At 44.3% G+C, this 17394-nt stretch overlaps 1 protein-coding gene across 13 annotated transcripts in view; it reads left to right on the top strand.

Moving 5' to 3' along the window:
- Positions 1-17394, top strand: part of RALGAPA2 (Ral GTPase activating protein catalytic subunit alpha 2) — a 285244-nt gene that overhangs the window by 132450 nt on the left and 135400 nt on the right. The gene's annotated exons all lie outside the window — the stretch shown is intronic.

The raw sequence follows: 17394 nt of genomic DNA, 5'->3' as shown, positions 1-17394 counted from the left end.
TCTCCCCCAAAATATTTGCACATCAAAGGATTTGGATTTATTAAATACAGGTCCTATTAATTTCATCGTTATTTAAAACATATGGAAAGATCAATATGTGTGAAATGGAAAAGGACAGCTGAGGGAAGGAATTTTATTTTTATGTTTCTGAGAACATATCAAAGACTGGAAAGTTTTCTTTGCTTAAAATAAGTGAACTATTTTTTAACAATGACTTACAGATTTAATGTCTTAATGCGATTTGTCTGTTAAATACATCAAAGTTAAATTCACTTTTAAGTGCAGAGTTTACATCAATGCAAAATTATTGTTGCAAATTTGCATATAGAAATTTGGGGAAATGTGGGTCTATGTCGTTTTCATCTATGATGTTGTATTATCGTGTCTTGCAACAAACCAAAAAGCACGAGACCTCTCTCAGGTAGGGAAATAGGTTTTGTTCCACCCCCGAGGTGACCATCCAGCTACAGACTTGAGCCTTCACCATGTGAAGTCATGATACTGTCAGGTGACAGTTAAGAGCGTGGGCTTCCAGAGATAAACCCATGCACCTGTGGTCAACTAATCTATGACAGAGGCAAGGATATAGAATGGAGAAAAGACAGTCTCTTCAATAAGTGGTGCTGGGAAAACTGGACAGCTACATGTAAAAGAGTGAAATTAGAACACTCCCTAACACCATACACAAAAATAAACTCAAAGTGGATTAGAGACCTAAATGTAAGACGACACTATAAAACTCTTAGAGGAAAACATAGGCAGAACACTCTATGACATAAATCACAGCAAGATCTTTTTTGATCCACCCCCTAGAGTAATGGAAATAAAAACAAAAATAAACAAATGGGACCTAATGAAACTTAAATGCTTTTGCAAAGCAAAGGAAACTACAAACAAGACGAAAAGACAATCCTCAGAAAAGGAGAAAATATTTGCAAACGAATCAACGGACAAAGGATTAATCTCCAAACTATGTAAACAGCTCATGCAGCTCAACATTAAAAAAAAAAACCCAATCCAAAAATGGGCAGAAGACCTAAATAGACATTTCTCCAAAGAAGACATACAGATGGCCAAGAACCACATGAAAAGCTGCTCAACATCACTAATTATTAGAGAAATGCAAGTCAGAGCTACAATGAGGTATCACCTCACACCAGTTAGAATGGGCATCATCAGAAAATCTACAAACAACAAATGCTGGAGAGGGTGTGGAGAAAAGGGAACCCTCTTGCACTGTTGGTGGGAATGTAAATTGATACAGCCACTATGGAGAACAGTATGGAGGTTCCTTAAAAAACTAAAAATAGAATTACCATATGACCCAGCAATCCCACACTTGGGCATATACCAGAGAAAACCATAATTCAGAAAGACACATGCACCCCAGTGTTCATCGCAGCTCTATTTACAATAGCCAAACCATGGAAGCAACCTAAATGCCCATTGACAGACGAATGGATAAAGAAGATGTGGTACATATATACAATGGAATATTACTCAACCATAAAAAGGAACGAAATTGGGTCATTTGTAGAGACGTGGATGGACCTAGAGACTGTCATACAGAGTGAAGTAGTCAGAAAGAGAAAAACAAATGTTGTATATTAATGCATATATGTGGAACCTAGAAAAATGGTACAGATGAACCGGTTTGCAGGTCAGAAATAGACACACAGGTGTAGAGAACATGTATGGACACCAAGGGGGGAAAGTGACAGGGGGCTAGTGGTGTGATGAATTGGGAGATTGGGATTGACATATGTATAAAACGGATAACTAATAAGAACCTGGCTCTTTAAAAATAAATTTAAAAAAAAAAAAAAAAAAAAGAGCCTGGGCGTCAAGCCTTTCTGAGCACCAGGCTTGGTGTCCCTCTGATGAGCCGGGTGATCTGACCTCACTGTGCCTGGGCTCCCTTATCTGCAAATGTAGGTAATTAGAGCGCCGCCTTGGAGGGCCGTCGGGAGACTTTGAGGGGGTAGAGCATGTACCGCACTCAGTTCAGGGCCTGGATGGGACAGTGCTCAGTGAGCACGAGCCCTCGCAGTGACACTGAGGACAAGGGGGACAGCAGCCCCTCAACCAACCAAGCCCATTTTATTTTTCTGATATCTTAAAGTGTTGATCTTTTTCCCCTTCCCCATATATTTTCTTACTTTTGAACATAATAATTTGAGTAAAAAAATGTAACTGGGCATCGTGGAATCTCAGACCATGGGGAGAAGTAACCCCTCCCCTTGCCATGGGTCAGACACAAGGAATGACATCTCCAGTTACCCTTTTGTGACTCGGACGTTTCTTGTGTGTCCTTGGCTGTTGGCTACCCTTCCACCTGCTCCTCTCCCCAGGCAGCGTGCCCTCTGTGGGATGGATGCCGGAAAACTGGACCCTTGCGGCCCAGTCGACATCCAGCCAGGTTCCAGCCCAGCAGGGGCCCCGGTGTGGCTCTGGACAGCGGGTGGGGGCGGGACAGTTGTTCTGGGGCTGCTGCTCGGGCACCTGCATCACTGGCAGCCGAGACCCCGTGGGAACCATTCCCGGTGGCTGGGTGCCTGGCTGTGCAGGGTTCCCGAGTGGGTCCTCCAGCATCCTATGAACCCTCTAACACCCTGGTAGAAACCCCTCTCATCTCAGTCTCAGCGAGAGGAATCTGCCATCTGCAAGTAAGGACCTGGCTTTACCAGTGATGCCCTGCGAGGCACCGGTGGTATGGGTTCCACACAGCTCCATATTTCAGGTGCTAAAGGCACTTGCAGCATTTCTTGTTTTCCCCTTTAATTTGTTTTGTAGCCAAGGATATTTAACTTGTTTTAGGAACATTTTGCTTTCATTCAACTTTACATTTCAATTCAACTTTAATTCAACTTTTCATTCGACTTTATATTTTAATGAAACTTTTCCACACCAGTGTTAAAGAAAACATAATTCTAAACATCACGTATAGAGTGATATTCTATCACAGAAGTCAAAATAGTTTGTGATTTTCTTAGCAGATGTTACAACCTCCTCTCATGAGGTATATGGTGGAATAATATAATAATATACAGCCATTTGTAAAAAGATCCCAAGGGGGCCCTCAGTGAGCATAAGACTCAGTGGTGAGCCATGAAAGCAAGGTGCAGGGGTGACACTCATAAATTGGCCATACCTGACTCTTTTAATAACCCCAGACAGCCTGTATCATGCAGTGATGCGTAATAATTGCATCACCTTTTCTCAGAGAGTTGTTCTTTGCTGGAAATGTAGATATAACTAGAACCATGTATGTTAGATATACATAAATTTATAAATATATTTAAAGCAAAACATAAATGAGCATTCAGCTTCAGGAAAAGTGAAGAATTAACATGTCAGATTAAGGACCTGATTTGTTTCCTATCCAAGGAAATAATTCTAATACATCTCTGAAGTACTTCTGTACAGTGAGTGATTTTTACCAAGGTTTGAATTCATGGGATTTTAATTCAATGCTAGCAGGACAAAGTGTATATTTATAAATTTAAAGGTCCAACTGATATTTAGAGGATTAAATAATAACCTTAATGTGTATCAGTAGAGGAGCTTTAGAAGTCTACCTTAAAAGCTTTACTGAAATACAATTTTAAAAAACTGTAGTGTTGTACAATGAGTAAAAAAAAGACTAATTCCAGGCCTTATTCCTAAGGTTTTTAAGATTGGGGAAATGTATATTCCAAGACTTCAGGATATCCTATGGCTTCAAAATATATTCACCTTTGACTTTAATGGAGGACAAGCCTCATACTGGCAACTCACAGACCTGGGCGCTAGATTCAGCTCTGTCCCCTGCCGGCCATGGGGACCTTGCCTTACCACAGGTGGTCAAGTGGATGAGATGGACTGGAGGACCTCGGAGGCGCTCTCTTGAGCATTATTGGGTCCTCTGATTTATTGTTAGGCATTTTATTATTAGGGTCACATTGTCCTTTCCTAAATATAGTAAAAACTTGAATGATCTTTTCCTGTTGAATATTTTTCCCCACCACAATAAAGATCTAGTACAGTTCTGAGGGCATATCCAGTGGTATGAGACCCACAAATAATGAGTATCCGTAATATCCATCTACTTGTAAAAAGGGCCAAGAGAGTGACACACACACTGTAAGGAGGGAACTGTGCTCAACACCCCTCGAGCTTGGTTGGCTTGAAGGCAGCTCACAGGGGAGATGGGGTTTGAGCAGGACTTTCAACGATGGTTAGGATGACAAGAAGCAGGATGGGATTTCACGGGCTGTGTTGAAGGAACAATGACCAGAGTGGTTTTGATTTAGTGCCAGATACGTATGTGGACATAATGCATGGATGAGGATCCAGGCAGCACTGGAGAGAGCCTTGGTTCAGAGCCATGTTCATCCCACAGATAATGGGGAGCTGAGCACAGCACTCGACACCACCAAAAAGCATTTTGAAAAGTTTAAGGCACAGTGGTTCTGTGGGAGGGATTAGGGTCAGGAGAGAGTGATGGCGACAGGCACAGAAAGGAACCAGGTAACGCGGGCCCAACAAGGGTTTATGTGCGTGTGTGAATTTATTTATTTATGTGTGTGTATACCTGTCTGTGTGCATATATATATATATACACTTGTGTGCACATGCGTTTTGTGAATTTTGTGTGTGGAATATCGTGGACCAGTGGGGTGTTGGACTGAGTGTAAGTGCCCTGAGAAGGCAGGGTCTCCTGGCAGTATTCTCATGATCTCTCAAAGCAAACGTTCGTTCAGAAAGGCAAGGTGATGAATTGAGAAAAGGTGAGGGCAGGGTAGGGCGGGACCCCCTCCTCACCATGGACATTGCAGCACCAGGGAAGGCTCCACAGGTGTGTCAGAGGATATAGCCAGGGGTGTCCCCAAAGCACTCTCACCTGTTGGGAAGTAGAAATGTACAGGAAAGATTTCCAGGCACATTTTCTCTCCACATAAGAGAACCTGTTTTCTAATCCTGTGGGAATTCCGATAGATGATATGCAAACTGTAGATTTATTTACAGTTATTAAACTAGAACTTCTAAAAGTCTCAGTTATTTTGTGTTATGTTAGCCAGTTTTGCTACTGTTTGTTTTTGAAAGTATTTAGACACTTAAAAACAAACTTTATTTTTCTAAAAATATAATCCCTATTAGTTTAGTCAAATTAAATGATCTTTAATTGAAATAAGAGTTTACTGTAACAATAAACAAAACTTTCAAGTTGTACTTAGGTTTTATGGAAGAAGAATATATATAAGGATAGGCAGTGTATGTCAGTCCTCTCTTGACATGTATCGTTAAGTTAATAATAATTCTTATCATGTGCTTGTTGTACAAACTCAGAGTGAGGAAATGTAGCCTGTATCATAGAGTTAGTCTTGTATCATCAAGTAACATCCACTGGTTCCTGAGTGTTTCCCAGAGGGTTTCGTGAGAATGGACAAGCCATAGATTAGTCAAGTTTCATCAAAGAAGATTTTATTATAACTTTGTTCAGCTCTCAGTGGCCATGGAGACTTAAGATAGATGACTGCACCAAAATAACAGGCTGGGGAGCTTTTTCCTTTTCTTTTCAGCTGTAAAACCAGTAATTATTTTCATTAAGCTGCAGACCGAGCCCACTGACACCTAAATAAGGAAAGTGGAAATATGTGAAAGGTAACAGATGGCGGAGGCTTCGGTTATGAGGGTAACACGTGTGCAGCGAACTTGTTCCACAGCTTTAAAAGGTGTAAGGTGATAGCATGGGGGGTGGTCCAGAGAAGAGAAGTCCACCTGAGAGGCGGACACTAGAGTTGTTTGATTTCCCTTTCGGAGCTGAAGACGTCAAGATTTTCTTTCAAGTAAATGCTATCTAGTGAAGGATACGAATTATCTCTGTTTAGCCATCAGAGTCTAATAAGCATGTACTGTGTGAAATACATTAAATAAAAATGCAATATAATAGCAACTCAATATATGTGGAAAATTAAAAGATTTTATTGCTCCTAAATACACTTACCATGTAATGTATAAGCTGGCCTGCATTTTTCAGCAGAGAAAACGTTCTTTGGCCCTGAGATCTCTCTGGAAGAGACTCTGCTGTGGTCTCTTGCAGCCCAAGTCACCAGAATCTTCCTTTGGAGACTCTTCCCAGACAGAGTGGGCACTCCATCAATGTGTCAATTGACGGAGCATCGAAGAACTAGCAGGAGAGCTCCGTAACCCGCACGCATCCTGGGGAGGAGCGGTGACCGTGGCAGCTGAGCTGGACCTTTTGGTTGAGCTTTCAGCTCCATCGGTTTCAAAGCAGGCGTTGACCTTGCACGGTGGGGAGCTCACCCACATTGACGGGAGAACAGTGATTCCTGAGACGTGTGGGGACTCCAGGGACATTGGGCGTGTCTGGAGATGTTCTGTTTGTCACAGTGGGTGGGGGCTGCACTGGCATCTAGTGGGTAGAGGCTGGGGATGTCACATACCCTAAGGTACCCAGGACCACAGCAAAGACTTCACAGCCTGAAATGCCAGCAGTGCTGAGGCTGGGAAAGGCTGAGGCTCCGAGCCTGTCCTCGAAGAGAAATTGTACAGGTGCCACCAGGCCCTGTGAGTTAACCCACAAACCTCGGCAGGCATCAGAGGATGAAAGGCAGCTCTCAGTGTAACCAAGGATGTGAAAGCACAAGAAGGTTTAACCAGGGAGACTAAAGCAAGAGAGGCAAGTGTTTTAGGTTGAAGTGTATGGAAATTGCCAACATGAGACTGTTTCTCAAAAAAGGGGGGTGCAGTTTCCTATGGTTGAGCTGGTAGGAGTTCCAGCTAAAAGGAGTTCCCCATTTATTTAGTTTTTCATTAATTAATTAATTTATTTATATTTGGCTGTGTTGGGTCTTCGTTGCGGTGCACGGGCTTCTCATTGTGGTGGCTTCTCTTGTTGTGAGCATGGGCTCTAGGCATGCAGGCTTCAGTAGTTGTGGCACGTGGGCTTCAGTAGTTGTGGCTCGTGGGCTTCAGTAGTTGTGGCTTGCGGGCTCTAGAGCGCAGGCTCAGTAGTTGCGGCACACAGGCTTAGCTGCTCCGTGGCATGAGGGATCTTCCCGGACCAGGGCTCGAACCTGTGTCCCCTGCCTTGGCAGGTGGATTCTTAACCACTGCGCCACCAGGGAAGCCCCCCCATTTATTTTTTACTTTGAAGAAGTACAACATGGAGTGAGCTGATTAATTCAGAGTCAACGAAAAATATCTGCGATGTGTTTTGCCCAGAGCCTAGTCTGAATGAGGGGTGGTGCTGCAGGCGTGAGTGGAGGGGCTAGGGGCTCGGTGGGGTCCTCTGCGCACCCACACAGGCCACCGGGGAGCCGACAGGGAACAGGTGGCCAGAGCACAGGCTGCGTGACGCAGAGTCAGCCCACGGGCACAGATGATCGCTTTCTCCAAATGTCTGGGGCCCCAGTTCAGTCAGGGCAGGTGGCCGATTTGGGGTTTGCTAGCCTCTCACACTCTGGGGAGTCTTTCCAAGGCCACCTGGCCTGGCTGCCACACGGGCAGCCTGGGGAGAGGGATGTCCACTGTGGAGCTTGAGCCCTGACCTTGCATGTAGGTCCCTGTTTCTTTGTGTCGGTGACCACATGGGCTTTTCTGGCTTGAGGTTCTTGTCCTGTGAAGTGGGGTCCTTGCGACTCTCTCAGGGGCCTTGGAAAGGTGAGCACGGTGAGGCCCTGGTGCTTTATGGCAGAAGGGGTTCCCTGTGGTTGGAATATCACTTGTTGACCTACAAGATCATCTTTTCCCATTTAGAATTTGACGAAGATTTTTAAGAAAATTCACATTTTTTCTTTAGGCAGAGGAGAAATCAGAGGTCGAGAAAGAGATGGTTTCTACCATTTCAAGTACTGAATGGTTACTTCCGGTGAGGGATGCTTTAACTCCCATTTGGAAGGGAGTGATTTTTTTTTTTTTTTCTTTTTTTTGTGGTACACGGGCCTCTCACTGTTGTGGCCTCTCCCATTGCGGAGCACAGGCTCCGGACGCGCAGGCTCAGCGGCCATGGCTCACGGGCCCAGCCGCTCCGCGGCACGTGGGATCTTCCCAGACCGGGGCACGAACCCGTGTCCCCTGCATCGGCAGGCGGACTCTCAACCACTGCGCTACCAGGGAAGCCCGGGAGTGATTTTTGAATGCAAGAGATTTAAAATCATGACTGTGATTTATGATCCATCAAGGTTGGGTTTGGATATGAGGAAATAATGTCAAGAAGAGCATTTTAAATGGCAAGTTTTGTTTTTTTGAGAAAGTGCTCTCCTTGTGGGGAATAATCTCTTTTTGTCTGTTGATTTCTTTTTAACGCATAACAATAAGTGGCAGGGTAATAATTGCAGATTGTTCAGCTATTAATGCTATTTACTGGAACACATTTCAGAGAGAACATTGTTTTCTGAAGAGACAATAAACAACAGTTTTCTTTTGTTCTTCCATGGAAAAATATCCTTTGGTAGGTATATGTGGGCTAGAGAAATATTAGCAAGAGAGACCCTTTTAGTAATAAGACATTAAAATAAAATACCTACCTTTTTTCTTTCCTTCTCTTACTTGAGTCTTGGGTTGAGTGTGTGCAGTGCGGTGCTCCTGTCAAGACCCAGTGCCTTTGTGTCACCAATTTGCTTCCCCTCCTGGGTCCCCCTGGAGCACTGGCTGTTCCCCAGAGGATCTCTGTGCTCTTGGTCCGGCCTCACTCTCAACTGTGCATCACTGGCCCCTGCCTCTTAGAGGATGTTGCTGGGAGGCAGGGGCCATGCTTTACTCTGCCTCAGACCCCTCTCAGCAGCTGCCATGTACTTTCAAGCCCAGTGTGCACTCGAGAAATTTGTCAACTTACTGTTAGCTGTTTTTGTATGGAATTATCAGAATGACTTGGCTTTCATTTCAGACTCTTTTTTTAATGAAAAGATTTTTAATCCAGTCTACTTCAAGTCAATTTTCAATCGATCCTTCACAAATTAATATTTTCATGAGATTAAGATTCAAAATGCTGCTGTAATTTAATAATAGCCATGATGTATGAGGCTTTAGAATTTACAAAATGCATTCTCTTTTTACATTTATTTTTAAATGTTAATCGGGTATTCCTGGAATCTGAAGCGATGAGTCCTGTGTCGACTCTTCAGAGGTCAGTTAATTATTCCGGGTGGCCTGATTCCCTCCCGTTCTGCTCTGCTGGGATTTGTGCCAAATGGTCTCCGTCGCAGGATGGGCAGCCAGGCTGGGTCTCAGGGTCGTTGATACTGCTTCTTTGTCAGTGGTTCTGGCCTGAGGTTTCTTCAGAATCGGGTTGACGGAGCTGGCTCCTCGGGTGACTTTTCTCTCAAATCTCAGCTATTCTTGGGAGCTCTTTGTCCAGAAGGAGTAGCAGTTGTACTTCTGTTGCCCAAGCAGAAACCGAAAATGGTACCAATTTGGACAGCTCTTTGTCCTCTGTCCGACGCTGGCGGGATGGTCTGTAGGCTCCCAGAATTGAGTGACCACCAGGTTGTCCTCTTCTTTTTCTTTTTTAACAGAACGCAAAACCGTTGAAAACCTCATTTGCGCTCCTATGTGCATGTGGAATAATTTTACTTTTAAGGAAGCGAATTAAAGAAACATGCATTTTGTGTTATCATAGAGTGAAAAGAATGAGTAATCATCACATCCCAAAGTTTTTTATTTTCTGGTGTGAGCACACACCAGAAGACATGGAAGCTCCAACAGAAATAGTTTTTCGTCTTTAACTTGTTCCTGGCCGTGGGCTGGGAGACAGCCAGCAGATCTCAGCAGCACCAGGAGGGCCTGAGAACCAGGCCTCTCGACTCCAGCAGGTGAGGAGGGGGCGGGGGTAGGCGCACTGGACGCTGGGCTTTAACAGCGTCAGAATCCCTGGGTCTTGCAAGCAGAGTTGAAGCTACAGGTAAATGAACACAGAAGCCACACATGTCGTAGGTTCTCTGCATTTTCAGGGAAAAATACAAATCTCGATTTCTTGTTGCAACCCTAGGCAACTTCTTGGTGTCTTTCCATAGAATATTTCCAACCACCCGCTCCCCACACCCGTGCCTGTGCACGCACGTGTGCACACATGCACACACACGCACAGAGTTCGTTTCTAGCAGTTTCCTAGGAAGAATGCTTGGCAAAGTCTCCTTCTTATTCAGAAGGTCACACTCTCTGACCTGGTTCCATCCTGTGATTGCACTTCTGTGCCAGTCAGGGCTGCGTGTCTACTGTGTACATTCCAGAAGCACATTTTAAAGCCACGGCAGCCATTTGTTGATTTCACTTGAAAGTATAGCTTTAAAAATATATGTGCGTTTTTCAATGATTTGTAGGCAAAGTGAATGAGATGAAAGAATACTTTGCACTGGAGAGCTGAGTATTGCCCTCCACATGGTGCTGTGCTCCAAGTGTGAGGCTCGCTGCTCACGGGTGTCCACTGGTGCCTCATCGACCACAGGCTCACAGTTTCTCTTCCAGTAAAGACAAGGAGCGCACCTGGATTTGTGTCCAAACCTTGAGCACTTTCTGGCCTTGATCGACCTCCTCCTCCATGTCTGTGAAATGGGAAGATTAAATGATGACCTTTTAGATCTTCTCTAAGTTTTTGTGGTCCCAAAGGAACAAGGTAAACACACTGTCACCGAGATTCATTAGAGATGTGTTTTCCCTCTTGGATTTCTGTACTTTGTCCTAAGATAACAGGAGTGTGGGTTGGGTTCTAGCGGGTCCCAGCGTGAGGGTGAGGAGCTATTCTGCTTGGCGTCAGGGGGGATGTCGATTATACCTGCCCTGCGCCTTTGCCACGGCCTTGGGAGGCGCTTGAGTGTGTTAAGCTATGGTTTCCTTCAAGAATTTCTTTTCAGTATCCTAAGAAGAATATATTTCTAGCTGACGTAGTCCTGAGACAAGGATGAACAGTGAACCTGGGAACAGTATGGCTGCCCGACTCTTTGGTACCTACATGAGTTAGATGTGTGCATGGTTCACTCAATGGGGTAATTACTACCTTAATGATTCTGTAGGTACTCGCGTAATTAGGCGCCGTCCGTACGTTGCTAACCATCTTGTTATTGATGATGCCGTGACTCCCTGCTTCTGCTGCAGAACATGGTCAGAGCTGTAGAAGATGGGGCAGAGGAGACAGTGGAGAGACCTGATTCAGTTTGGCCTCTTCTGAAATGAGCAGCCAGTTGCCGCAGAGAAAGCAGAGTTTAGTATCCTCCAACCCCCTCCTCTACCCCACCCCCCGGTCCCCTGGTAAATTCTTGGGATGCACAGATGCCTTTCTACGCAGATTTGGCTGTCAGGGGCGGTGGATCCTCTTCCAGAGAATGGCGTCCGTGTCCGGCGAGCTGAGCACGCGGTCTGTGCGCATGCGAGTCTAACGCAGCCTCCGGGCCTCCCCCCGCCCAACCCCCCGCCACTTACCAGCAGCAGCTCCTTGAAGCCCTCACTTGCTAAAGTCTCGTCGCGAGGGGTTAATCACTGCTCTGGAGCATCTGCACCAGCCTCATTAGGCCGGCCTGTTGTGCAAACTGTCATGTTTCAGATTTGAAGCTTATCAGGGTCACGGCTAAGACAGTCCTTACAGAGGCAGGTCGAGGTATCTCCAGGGCCTGGGGCGGCAGGGGGCGGTGGCAGCTGGCAAGTCACTTCTCTGTGACCCTCCGACAGTGTCCCTCGTCTTATGGAATCATAAATGTGCCAGGATTTCTTGATGGTTTTGCCACCTCCCTGCCTGTCTCCCCTAGATCGTCGTGATAGCGCACAATTCTATGAATACGTTAAAAACTACCGAGCTGTAGACTTCTTTAAAGCGTGAATTTTATTATAGGTAAATTACATCTAAAGCTTTTACAAATAACAAAAAGAAAAAGAAGCAGTGAAGACAACCCAGTAACATATCAACTCCAGTATCAGATAAAATTCATGTAGTGTTTCTTAAAATCAGTTAACCAATCAGTCTCCCCCTTTCCTGAAGCAGTCAGCCAGTCTTCATCAGTTTAAAGGCGAGCTGAGTTTTTCTTCACAGATGACGGATTAATTGTAAAACAATCATAAAAAAATATTTGAGGCTCTCCTTTAGGGCTTGAGGGTTGCAGTGATTTTTCTCTGCCATCTGCCCGCTGTTCTGTCACTGATCCCATACACAAGGTCAAAGCAGCAGCTCCTGCGATCGTCAGAAGTTTGTTTTGTGTTTGTCACTCCCTCCTTTGCATGCTGCCATGTCTTCTCCGGAGCATTCGTCATGGCGAGAAGTGCGAAGTGATTTTGTTTCTCCAGCGGCAGAACCCAATTACTCCGTCCTGTCATATTTCTCCCGGCCTTGGTAACATAGTTACACCCAGAGAAGTAACATTTGTCCAGCACATATAAAAATCTCCGCCTTTTCTCCAAACAGATTATACCACACTTGGCCTTTTGAACAGAGAATGTATCGCAGGTACCACGTATGCCTTGGCCCAGATCTTAAAAGTAATTTTTAAGCTTGTCCTGCTATGTTTTTATTTCCAGTGACTTTTCTGGAAGGGCAGTGCCTGTAACATGATCTGTTGTGCTTTTCTTAAGGGCCATAATCATAAAGCCTTTCTTTTTATCAACAAAAACCCCTCCCTGAACCCAGTGTAGAGCCTGGACAGGCCAGGTCGCAGCTCATGCTGTGTAGAGGAGGTCTGTGCCTCTTCTGAAGGAGCAGCGACCCAGCAGCAGAAGAGAGGACACCAGGCCTTGGACTTGGAGGGCTCTACAGATCTGTCCTTCCTGTAACTAAGACTTTTTTGTCACTCAGCATATCTGAGCCTCGCCAATAAGGTGATAACTGATACTTAGAAATTTGTCTTCTAGGTCCTGCAGGATCACATCTGCCTATTTAATTGTTAAAGAAAGCTTAGATTATAACCAGAGGTAGTGTTAAAAGTATCCCTCTGCCTTCACATCTTCTGCTAATTAGTAATTCCACTTGGGTGTGGAATGAACAGGATCTTTCTGTTAACTAGATTAATGGGATAACCAGATCCGAACAGTCCATATCTTCCCAAACAAAAGAACTTCCTGTAGAATATTCTAGATAAACGGTATCTTCTGAAAAATAGCAATGAAATCATTAATTGTTTAACATTTTCGTTTTCTTCAAAGTGAAAGGAGGAGTCCAGTGACTTTGCACACAGGGGTTCTATTTCTGAACAATTCCGTTTGGCCTCCTGGAAGGTCTGAGTGACTTTCGGTGGAATAACCGGATCTGTTTGCTCTGAGGAGCGGGCGCAAGTCCTCTGAGGAAGCAGGGAGACAGATGGCCAGCTATTGTGTTACCACCATCATCTGCTGGGCCGTGAGCAAATATTAAGTGAATAATATATATGTAATTGGTGTGAAAGTACAGTCGCAACATTTCTAATTCCGTCTGAAGGATGGCTACTTCTTGAACATTTGTATTTCATAGAATACTATATTGAAATGTTTCTGTTTACAGGGTTAATCCATCTTAAACTGCTTTAAAGTGAACATTTCCCCACATTTTTGACACCACTGTGCAATATTTTGAATTGAAATGGCCCGTAATGGCCCTTTTTTATTTTCCATAACAACATGAGCACTGAATTATAGCTGTGCAATTATGTAAACAATGGAAATGCTTCCAGAATGAATCCTTCCTTTTAAATTTTCATTTTGTGTAATTGTTGGAAGGTTTGGAGCCATAATAAACAAAATTATTTTACACATTTATCGTTCTAAAGGTCAATTATAAGAGAACTAAAGAAACAACACTATGCAAAATGAATAAACCAATTTCTGTTGCCATCGCCATATGTTTTTCTTATCACTTATGGTTTTTCCAGTTACTGTGTACATAGCATTCAATTAAAGCAATTCATTTACTAGGCTGAATGTGGTTTGTGTTTATAGAACTGTGCTTTGGAGGGGAGGAAACAACATGCCTCTATTTGAATTACCTGATTTTTTTTGTAAGATCAGTGATAAGAGACAGATGTTCTCACCAGTTACTTTCTCATAAACCTGAATCTTTGGATAAGCTGCAAATTCACAGCTATCATCTTACAATGCAGTTTTCACACTCAGTGTGTAGCATGCGTGTGGACTTGTAACCAAAAAATGAGAGGAAAATACTAGTTTGGTGGTCCGTTCCTCTGAATCTTTGGATAAGCTGCAAATTCACAGCTATCATCTTACAATGCAGTTTTCACACTCAGTGTGTAGCATGCGTGTGGACTTGTAACCAAAAAATGAGAGGAAAATACTAGTTTGGTGGTCCGTTCCTCATATTACATACAGCATTTTGCGGATTGGATTTTATTTCCTCTGAACAAAAAGCGTGCAAAAGAGTTTCATGCTGGTCAATTTTCAAGAATAAGCTTAATTCCTATTTTAGAGTCCATCTTTTCATTGAGCTTATAGTTTTGCTTATTATTTTCAGTCTGTTTAGAATGTGGAAAAGAAACTAATTTTTGCTACCAGACTCACTTGATTGGGTACATTCTAGAGCTCCTTAGAAGAATGGACTCTTGAATATCTAAAACAGAGCATTTTCCGGTTTTTATTTCATTATTTGCCCTATAAATTATATACACTATGGCTAATTGCTGTAACAGTTTGCTAAGGATGTTATTGGAGAGAATTAGTTTTTAGGGTTTTTTAACTTCTGGGAGAATGTAATCTAAGAGGCTTTGGGGACCACCTTTGAAATGTTTTAAAAAGCTCTTCTGAGTATCAGCAAAATAGTAGTTCACGGAATTCAACAAAGTAAATTCTAGAAAGTAAAAATCCTTCATAGTCCTTCCCTTTTATTTTTACTCTGTTTACTTCTGTGTGACCCTCTTCAGTTTACAAGGCATGTGTTCACATCCCTCCCATTACCCACAAGTCCAGGGGGAATCAGTCCCTTCTGTGGAAGAGAAACGAGAAGCTCTAAGCTCGACGTGACCTGTCCACGGTCACATACACGAGGACTTGACCCCAGGCCTAGGGCACTTTTCACTCTGCCAGAGTCTGACTTGAGTACAGGGGCATTTCCCACCATGATCACAAAGGACGGGGCACTGAATAGCCCTGAGTCGAACCCGGGGAGCCATGGCCCCGGCTCTGCCAGCCCTGTGACTCCTGGGCAGGTGGCTGGAGCGGGCCCAGAACTGCTCTCTCCACCCAGGATGCAAACCACGCTGTTAACAAGGAGAGCCTCCATCTCACGGGGATGTTTAGCAAAAACTCAGTAGCCTTGGTTTACCATAATTGTACTGATTTAAGGGTTATTTTCTACTTATGACAGGATACGAGTTTTCCAGAGTATTCTTATTTACATGAAAAAAAAGTGAATTACTTTGAAAAACAGACAAGTCATGTCCACTTTGGACTCGAATAGGACAAAAAGCATAAGGGTTGTACGTGAATAATTTGTGTTTGGGAAGCACCATCCTGTCCGGTCTCCCTGAAACCCCAGGGACCCAGGAGGAAGCTTCAGTCTCAAGATTTTCATTTTCGCAAGGATTCCGGCTGTCGCCGTGGTCTCAGTGTGTGGAGAGGAAGGCTCCTACCAGAAGTGCCGGCAGCACTTTGTGGACGTCCCTCTGCTGGGAAGATGCAGCTGCTCTCCTCTGAGCACCACAGTTATTCCTAATTTCAAAATGTTGTCACAAAGATTGTAATCTTTGGGTTGTTCCATTTCAGTGTGGATAAGCAAAATAAGCAAGCATATGGCCCTAACTTGGCCGACTGGCCATACAGCCCCCTCTTTAACCCCCATGTTAACCCCAGCCCAGAGCTGCTGTAACTGGCGGCCTCACTTCTCTTGGGGGCCGCCTTCCGTGGGTGGCGGGCAGGCTAGGCCAGCCATCTGTTATTTTGCCTTCTCTTTCCAACCTTCTCGCCCGTAGAAACAGGTTCCGTTGAAGAGACTGGCCGAGGTCCAGGGGGTGGGGAGCCTGTGAGTTTCTCTTGCTGCACACATTTCTGCTGCATTCAGCATCAATGGTAACTTAGTCATCTCTGGGAATGCCCCATTTCCAGCTCATTGCCTTGACGCATCTGAATCTGTGAAGCAAAATGGATTTCATGTATAAATTCTGTCTTTAGCTTGTTAAAGGATTTAGTTCATAATGCCCATAAACGTATCCCAGAAAACCCTTTTTTAAAATGAAACCTCTCAATTCCAGTGGTGAAAAATCTGTGATTTAAGTATGTGCTAAAGATGTTAAAAACCTACAGGGTTCAAGGCTCAGTTCCTCCTCTCAACAGATGGAATTAACACAAACCTAACAAAGTTAACATCATGGTTGTTTGCATTATTAATCTTCCCACGCACGGCATTCTACTACCTTGCGAGCCAGGTTTGCACGAATCCTTTCGTGGCAGCAGATGTCAACAGAAGCGTGCTTCCATCTGCTGCCCGAGACCTTGATGCCTGATACCCCGAGACGAGGCCCAGCACAGAGCGTACCTCTGTGAGTAATTACAGGTGTGTGGTGAGGAGTCCAGGGCATTAATCAGAGGCTTCATTATGAAAAAGGTGGATCTTTTGTTCTGCGCTCCGAGCGGGCGTTGACCACACGCTTTCTGCACTGCAGCGCCCATCTGCTCGGCCCCTAGAATGTTTGCCTTGGCTGATGTGGACACTGAAATGTATCAAAGGATGTGATTACAGCAGGTTTAAACATTAACCCGGGCGAAGCGTGGTTCGGGTTTTTCTTTCCTTTCCTCCTTCCTTCCTGCCTTTTATCTGTCTATTTATCTGCGTGTCTCTCTGTTTGTTTTTGGTATAGGAAAAAGTCTGCTGAAATGCTAAAACCTTAAGTTAGTACTTGCTAAATAATTTACCATATAAGAGTTCTAATAGAGTAAAGCACTGCGCCGTAATTTTTTATTTTTTTATTTTTTTTTGCGGTACGTGGGCCCCTCACTGTCGTGGCCTCTCCCGTTGCGGAGCACAGGCTCCGGATGCGCGGGCTCAGTGGCCATGGCTCACGGGCCCAGGTGCTCCGCGGCATGTGGGATCTTCCCGTACCGGGGCACGAACCTGTGTCCCCTGCATCAGCAGGCGGACTCTCAACCACTGCGCCACCAGGGAAGCCCGCGCCGTCATTTTAAGGTCACAAACAGCATGATTTGTAGACACTAAATGAGCCTGCTATGTGAGGAAGAAGTCTTAGAAAAAATGTTTTGTGAACACCTAAAAGTTGTCTTTTAAGATTACAAGTTGTTCAATAAGGTTATTTTTATGAAAAAGGACTTAATGTGTTAGAATCGAGCACATTGCTATCCCTTGCTCTACTTTAATCAAGTTAAATCATGATTATTTTAAAGGATTTTCAAATAGCTACACTGAAATTTGAGAAAACAAACCAGAGGTTTGGGGGGGCTTTTTGTTGTTGTTGTTTTGGTATTTTGCTTCTTGTA

The sequence above is a fragment of the Kogia breviceps genome, chromosome 14 (genome assembly GCF_026419965.1).
Source record: "Kogia breviceps isolate mKogBre1 chromosome 14, mKogBre1 haplotype 1, whole genome shotgun sequence".
NCBI classification, from domain to species: domain Eukaryota; kingdom Metazoa; phylum Chordata; class Mammalia; order Artiodactyla; family Physeteridae; genus Kogia; species Kogia breviceps.
The sequence above is the reverse complement of the archived record's forward strand: the minus strand, read 5'-3'. Positions and strand labels throughout refer to the sequence as shown.